At 38.3% G+C, this 8590-nt stretch overlaps 1 long non-coding RNA gene across 1 annotated transcript; it reads right to left on the reverse strand.

The window, feature by feature from the left end:
• Positions 1–2427: 2427 nt before the first annotated feature.
• On the reverse strand, positions 2428–8381 carry LOC120530914. Its single transcript, XR_005634038.1, has 3 exons — positions 7753–8381; positions 6692–7311; positions 2428–3596 (listed from the first exon to the last, which is right to left on the reverse strand). It is a non-coding gene; the product is annotated as an uncharacterized LOC120530914 (long non-coding RNA).
• Positions 8382–8590: the final 209 nt, after the last annotated feature.

Here is an 8590-nt window from a genome sequence, read left to right on the forward strand (position 1 = left end):
ATATCACATTGTGGTATTTATAGCACCTTCCTTTAGTGACCTAATGATATCACATCACACAGTTTTGCAAAACGAGAAAATTTCACTCACGTGTTAAGTGATTTGACAAGACAGTGACTTGACTTGAGTTGAAATTGTCATTATATCCCTGCCACTACAGACAGCATTTTAACATTTGAGGTACAAACTCCTCTTCTAAATTAGGGTTCAAAAACAAAATAGAAACCCCTTTTAATTGTCTCAGCCAAAAGAAAAGAATGTGTTGCATGCCTGTTTGACTATCTATCTATCTATCTATCTATCTATCTATCTATCTATCTATCTATCTATCTATCTATCTATCTATCTATCTATCATGTCTTTTCTTTTTATTTCTAATTGAATAGTGTGTTACTTTGATCCCTCTGTTCATTTAGATATAAATATCACTTCACTTTTTAAAACAGTGAAATAATAAAAACAACCTCTTAAAGTATGAATCAAATTGTTTAGTAATCATTTAATATGACTTTACATTAAATATAATATATACTTTCAGATTGATTTGTACTATTATTGTGAAATTGCTCTATCACAGGATGAATCCTGGACACACAGGAAGCTGTTGTAGAAAAGAAGATGATGGCAAAATTGGATGCCATCATGAAAAATCCCCTCGATCCCCTCCAGGAGGCACGCTATTGGAGTACATTTAGCCACAGGCTCATTCCACTATGGTGAGTAAAGAAGCACCTCTGCTATCAGGCAATTAAATTCTTCCTCCTGGTATATGCATCTGATCTCCCCCATTGCATAATCTAATCTAATCTAATTAAAATATACATAATGTGTGTTTATTCACATTTGTAAAGTTAAAATTAAATTCATGAATTGGCTTGTTCTTTCCTTTGCAACAATTTAAATTCATTTTGTTATAGTATTTGCATTTTCAAGCTCAAGATGCAATAACCATTTAAATGTATACTTAGCATACATACTAAGTGTAGGACAAGGCTAGAAGTAATAACACTCTACTGTATATCCTATACCATGTATTTTTTTGATCTATACTTAATATTTAAAGATATTCTCAAATTGCTTGGATCCCCATCACTGCCAAATTCCAGCCTCTTTCCCTCTTATGTCAAATGTGTATCCTGTTATTTGGACAGTGATTTGCAGACCCCATCAATACGAGAGTTTATCCAGATAAGGGAGACAAAGTGGGACACAATGAGGCACATCACTTCATACACTCTCACACACAACTGTGCACATGCTTGATCTGTTTAGATTATCCAATTTGAATTTTATGATGGGAAGAAAAGCTGGAGATCTCAAAGAAAAGTCCCATAAGCCCACACAGATGTCCCACCAACACCACAGAAGCAGTAATGGGCCTGGGATTCAAACATAGGACTCTGAACTGGACTCAGTGTGTGCCGGAGAATGCAATGGGATGGAATACTGTCCAGTCCAGGATTTTTTTCTCCTTCCACCCAAGGCTGCTGCAATAGATTTTAATTCCCATGTAAAGTGATATTGTACTAAGGTGGATAGAAATGAATAAATAGAGGGATCTTGTAATTCTGAGAGCACAAATGTAATGACAATTAATTATTCATGTTTTGCTTGTAGCATTCTTTTTCTGCTCCTGATTGATTCTAATTTATTCATTCGCTGTATAATGGGCATTTTGTGCTCTGTAGAGGCTTTACGTTTTTCTAATTAGATGTTTGGAGTACAAAGTTGGTGGTTCGTGACAAATGTTAAATAGAATGTAAGAAATGTTAATTATGAAAATTAAGGACAAACACTAATGAAGTAAGTTTAAATAAAGATTGTGGCTTTATGCAACAGAATTGAGCTGATGTGTAGTATCTTTGTTATGCATTACTGTCTTCCAACAGCCACAACAAAACATGGCTTCATTGAATTGGAATGATAGGGTGTGAATTTCACAACACACACATCCTGTGACCTGTGGGGGTTCTATTAAGCCCCAGACCCCAAACACAAGTCAACAAGACAGTCCTGGGTTCAAAACACACATTGATTTATTCAAGGAAATACCTTTTACAGGGTCTCTCAAGTGAATACAATAATATACAATTGAATTCTTGCTCCTTACCCTCTCTCCATATCTCCCATGCAGCCTTGTCCACCTCCTCCTAGCTCTGACTCTCTTTCCTAGGTTGAGCAGCTTCTTTTTTGGAGGACTCAGGAGTACCTGTACTTCTGGTGTCATAGTATTGGATGATGGAAACACTTCCAGATCAGGCAGAAGTCTCACAAAACAGGGAGGCCTTTCTCTGGTGGCACACACTGGTCACACCCAAGGACATTTCCCAGCATGACATGGTGTCCATACTGGAACCATACCATGTGAACACTCCTATCTATTGTATTAGGAAGTAACTACTCTTGCCAAACAGATTCCCCCAGCAATCCATTAGTCTTTCACCCTAACTGGGACCAAGGACCGAGAACCACCCTGGTCAGATTACTTTTCCATGTAAAACGGCCCTGCATCACAGCCTTCCAGCTGGTCCAGGATTCACCCCTCATCCATTCTATAGAGCATTTCCAATGCTTACAATTCTTTATATTGACTTCAAAGCAATTTATGACTTTGCCCTGCCCATGTATATCACCTGTTAGTGTTCTTTTATATCAGTATATCCCTGCTCCAAATGGAAATGGAACATTAATTATAGTGAAAGGAAGTGAAGAAGAATAGCCTCCACACCCACTATTCATATTCATATTTATATTTATTATTTCTTTGTTGCAGTTCATAAATATGCTCAACAACACTTGTTTTCACTGTATGATTGTTGTAGCAATGCCGCTGACAGATTTGGATCAATTGTTTGGGGAACTGATAACAGTGAACTGTGGGTGGTATGAATTTTCTTTTCCTGCCCTTGTTGCCTCATACCAGATCAGGCATCATTCCCAGAATCCTTTGTTGTAGAAGTAATATGCATTCACTGTATGTGTTTGACCTTTTCTGCTGTTTTCCTGGTATTCTTTGAAACAGTTTAGAATTTACTCTTTCAGCGTCATCCACTAGTTAAAAAAGCTTTATTTTAATTTTTATTGTAGGGATCACAACCTACCTGGGGTGCTGTGCTCCATTGTGTCCAAAAGCCCATTGTTTTTAACTGAAATTATGAGGAATGCCATTGTTTGAACTAATTCATTTAAGCAGAAGCTGGGTGGCTATGATTTAGAGCAGCTTCTCCTTTTGCTGCACTCTCCTGTTTGATGTCTGTTTTTTTTTCAGACATTGGGAGGGGGAGGGTTTTTTGACGTAGTGTGGTTTGGGAGGGGAGAACACTTGCAGAATGCAGAGCTGTTAGTGCCAAGCCCTGGATTCCATTCCAGTTTGCTCAGCAAGCTTGTTCCTGCTGTGTGTAATGCTCCAGTCATCATTACAATGGCCTCCCTTTCTCTTTTCTTCTCTTTCCATTCAGTACAAAGTCATCACCTCCTCCTTCATGCACTTTACATTTGCCAGAGGCTGTAAAAGGAATTAATTCCTCTGTAGGTGATTCTTGCCTGACTTCTGTAGTGTAGGGTGCTTTTCCAGCCCCCAAAGAATGCAGAAACTCCTTAAATGCCAAAAGAAATATCCATTTTAGAAAAGAGTGTCAGTATAACTCCATATAGCATTAACAGCCATTCCACCTACCACTCACTCTCTTCCACTCCACTCTTCTCTGGCAATGATGGCTTCAGCAAAAACTTTGTGATGATGCAAGATAAGATAGCCTATCAGAAACCCTAATTTTAGAAATCTCTATCCTGACAACACTTCATTACAGCAGCCACTTCTGACCCCATTATCAATCATGACTCTGACCCAAACTCCACATTCTGATAGCTTCTCTTCCATGATTTCCATATTCTAGAAGCCCATTTACCCAGCAGCTCCTCCCTAAACCCCAAGACTGACAAAGCAACATCTTAAGTGTGGACTTCCCATCTTCCTAAAGGTCATTAAAGTGTAGCATGGGCTTCGGCATATTTCACACTGTAGACAGAAAAGGTGAAGCTGATAACCACATACTGTATATTGTATTGATGGAAATCTTTCATGCCTTTTATACTTTTACTTTGAGTCTGCACATCATCACCCCTGTACCAGTTCATGTGATATTATGCACTGAAAGCATCTTTTTCATTATGTTATGTTTTTGCAGTGTATTCAGTGCATTTTTCATTTAAACACAGACCACAAAATTTACTAAATAACATATTGCACATTCATCCATCCTTTTGCTAAATCCTCTTTAACAACTGCAGACTTATTGAGAGGTGGAGTTTAGTTAAGAAACTACATTAAGTGAACAGTAAAAATAATTCCTTTAATTACAGGAAGTAAAAAAAACTGTTTTGCTACATAACTCTTCAAACTGAGCAATAATACTAAACTTAATAATAAAACTGAACCACATTTTTATGGACCCGCTAGGGGAACCAAACAATAATGCAAAATTAAAAATTAAAAAAACAAAAAAACTGCACAAGCTCATTCATGTCCTCATTGTTATAATTAAAGTATAACATTAAAATGCTGAATTGCATGCCCAATATCACATTGCAATGTTTTTCTTCCTTCAAAGGCGGATGAATTACTGCATTACAGTACACCCCACAATCCCATCCCCCATGTCTTTCTTGAAAATCCTGATTCAGTTGCATACAATTTGACAGACTATTACCAACTAAATAAGAGGTGTGTTTCTATTCTCAAATGACACCACATTACACTATCTATATTTTCCACTTTCTAAATTTCTGAATTTTAAAATCTTGCAGCTATTTGTGCTGTAATTTGGATACAGAGTATAATTTCCTTACCAACTATATAAATTCTAACAGAGTCTGTAATTCTAAATAATACATAGGCCAAGCGTCTACAGTAATGAATATTTCACGCCTGCAAATAGGAAACAGCTTAACAGCTTGGATGATGGTAATTCTCCATCAAGAAAGGAGGTGATGCAGGGTAATAATGATTTCTGCCCCTTGAGGTCACCACTGGTTCTTTCTCAGAATTGCATTTCCAGTTCTGGAAAATGCTGGCATCATTTAAAAGGGAACAATGGAATGATGATTTCCTTAACTTTGCCTTGAATGTGGTAGTGGTGATCAATGGAAACCTTACAAATTATCCCATGCCCAAGGGCCGCACTTTGTATTGAAGAATGATTTTTTATACTGTGTAGCTGAGCATGAGGGTGAATTGTGGTAGCTGTTCTGGCAGCAGATTTGCAATCTAGCCTGCACCCATTTCCTAGGTTCCCACTTGGGAGCTAAAGAAACTTTAGAAAGGATTAAGCTCCGATTTTATTGGCTAGGATTTAATGAGGAGGTCTGTGCTTCCTGTGCAGAGTTTCAGTTGAGACAGATTCTTAAGTAGGGACACGCTCGTCTTCTTTCTGTCCTGTTCATTGACATTCTTTTTGAATGCATAGGGGTCTATATTTTTGGACTCCTTGAACCCTCTACCAGAGGACACAAGTACATATTTGTACTTTGCTATTAGTGATGCACACAATCTGGAAGCCACCCCATTGAGAGTAGCAAATTCAAAAAGTATTGCATGAGAACTTGTAGGGGTTTTTGCACATGTCCCTATCCCTGAGAAAGTCCTAACAAACCAATGGGAGACCTTTAACCTTCAAGGAGGTTGCCAAGTTACTCAAGATTAAGCATTTAAAGACATCATCCCCCAAACAATGATGAGAGCTCCAAGATGATATGTTATCTGTCCCGGATGTGGTGAATGAATAGCTTGGGAGAACTTCCTTGGTAGTGCATGACATTGTTACGGAGCTTGGGGCTATTGTCAGAGGGTGCCTGTACCACCTTCTAGAAGCCAAATGAGCAGATGTGGAACTGGAAATCAGATGCATGCTGGATCTTGGTGTCCCTGTCCCAGTCCTGTCATACTTGTCCCAAAACCAGACGGAAGTTGGCACTTTTGCAATGACTTTCGTTTTTTAAATCAAGTTTCACATTTTGACACTTACCCAATGCTGCAAGTGGATGAACTCCTTAAGCAGCTTGAGAAGGCTCAATACTTGACCACACTTGACATAACAAAAGGGTATTGGCAAATTCATTTCACCAAATCGGCGAAGGCAAAGAGCGCGTTTAGTACCCCTAGTGGCCAATGGCCTTATACGGTCCTCCCAATTGGTTTGTACTGGGCACCAGTGACTTTCAAGTGTCTGGTGGATAGAGTGCTTTGACACCACCAAGCCTATAGTGCTGCCTTTCTCAATGATGTCATTATCTATTCCGGGACATTGGAGGAACAAGTGCAACAGGTATGTGTGGTACTTCTGGCACTAAGGAAAGGTGGACTATGAATAAACTCTAAAAACGTTTCTTTGGGTTAACAAAAGCTAAATATTTAGGCTACTTGGTGCTGAGTTACTTTGTACGGTCCAAATGTGCCAAGGTTGATGCCATTATAACATAGCTCAGTCCAAAGACAAAGATGTAGATCCAGGCCTTCCTAGGATTAATCGGTTCGTCCCCCATTTTTCCAAGTGAACAGCACCTCTAACTGATTTAACAAAAAAGTGGGCTCCAAACAAGGTGTCATGAGACAAGAAAGCAAAAGCCTCACTCTATGACTAGAAACAGGCCTTAACATCAACACCTGCATTGATTACTTTTGACTTTTCCTTACCTTTTATCTTGCAGACTGATGCTTTGAACACAGATTTTGGTGCCATGCTGAGCCAAAGTATTGATGGTGTTGAACATCCCATCATGTACCTGAGCTGGAAACTACTGGATTGGGAAACCAGGTATGCTACAGTGGAGAGAGAGGCCCTCGTGATTAAATGGTCTATTAACCAGCTGAGGTACTACCTCCTGGGCTGCAGGTTCACTCTTGTGACAGACCATGCCCTCTTACAGTGGATGGCATTACATAAGAAGTCAAATACTCGTGTCACTAGGTGGTACCTGGACCTCCAGCCTTATTGGTTCAAAGTCGTGAATCATTGAGGTTCCCTCTATGCCAATGCAATTCTTTGTCTTGCGTCCATCACCTCATAGTTTGGGTTGCTTGAAAAGAGGATACTGTTACATGAGTGCGCATGGAAGGCATCTTAAAAGCTTGGGCGATAGTAATTCTCCACTGAAACAGGAGGTAATTATGAACTCTCTTTTCCTCCCTCTGCATAAAGGAAGACTGAATGCTTTTCCACTTTTGACATCACTTCCCAGGTCTGTCCACCTGGACCCACCTCTTCCACCCAGAATACCTCATAAGCTGAAGAGTCACTGTCTTGAGCAGTCGACCTGAACAAAACAGAAGACTCATTTTACATTTTACGTGTATTGTCTTTCAAATCATTTTTTAAGTGATATGGGGTTGGCCACAAGGTACTTTCAAAACACTTATGCTATCTGGCTTTCTATTTATAATATGTATGCCATGGATACTTATTTGAAAACAGTCAAAGTGGGAAAAAAAGAATCCTACTTTTTGTACACTTCAAAACAGCAAAACTAGACATATTACTTGCAGATATGTCATAATATTTTTTCTGGTTGTTCAAGATACATTCACTGACACTTACATAGTGTTTGAAAGCTTTTTCCAATACCTATTGGAAATAGGAATAACATTCAAAGTACATTTTATAGTAAAAACATTACTCATTTTTGCAATGCATTCGGCTGTAACATAGATGTACAACAATTAATTTTCCAGCTGTAAAAATTATGAAAGAGAAATACCTGTCCTTCATTTTGAGGGGTAGAATATTCATTTTCAGCGAAGGATGATGCATTTATAGCTATTTAAATCAAAGTAGCAGAAAACGGACAACAATGAGGCTGAGATTAAAGAGTTACATTAAATATTTTGTTAATTTCAAACAATCACAGAGCTGACACCAACTGTAGTAGGTCAACAATTCTGGAACAGCTTTTTGCTTTTAAGAGACACTCCCCCAAGAATAATCATCTCTTTTTTTGACCTATCACTAACACTAATGTTCCAGTAAATCTGAGGTAAGGTTGTCCAGTTGGAATGCCAAATTTGCTAAACAAACTTCCTAGGAAGTGTTGATCTGTGTAGTGTGTTTGAGACTTACTAGGAAAAAATTTCCATAATGAGTTAAAATGAATTCAGACATACAATTCATATATTTAACAACAGTCACCTGCAGGCTTATCTTAGTGCCCTTGCCAAAGGGTACATAAAATTTAAATCTCTCAAAACATGGAAATACCTGAGATAATTCCAGTGAATGCTGTGAAAAGATAGGCAAGAAAACAAAGAGTTCATACAAAAAAAAAATCAATTTCAACATACAATCCTGAAAATGCAAGAGCAAACAAGTATGCCTAACTCTTACTATCAGATCATTTCACAGATAATATGACAATAATAAAAAAGTCAGCATTCCAGTTTTACAAAATGGATTTTCCTAAATCCACGTTACCATCATCCATCCATTTTACGGAGCACACACCTCCAGTTAAAGTGAGAACAGCCCAGGGCATCAGCAGTCTAGACAGTTGTGATATTATTAGATACAAGTTCCACCTTATTTGAGACTTCAGTGGCATT

The sequence above is a fragment of the Polypterus senegalus genome, chromosome 1 (genome assembly GCF_016835505.1).
Source record: "Polypterus senegalus isolate Bchr_013 chromosome 1, ASM1683550v1, whole genome shotgun sequence".
In the NCBI taxonomy this organism is placed as follows: domain Eukaryota; kingdom Metazoa; phylum Chordata; class Cladistia; order Polypteriformes; family Polypteridae; genus Polypterus; species Polypterus senegalus.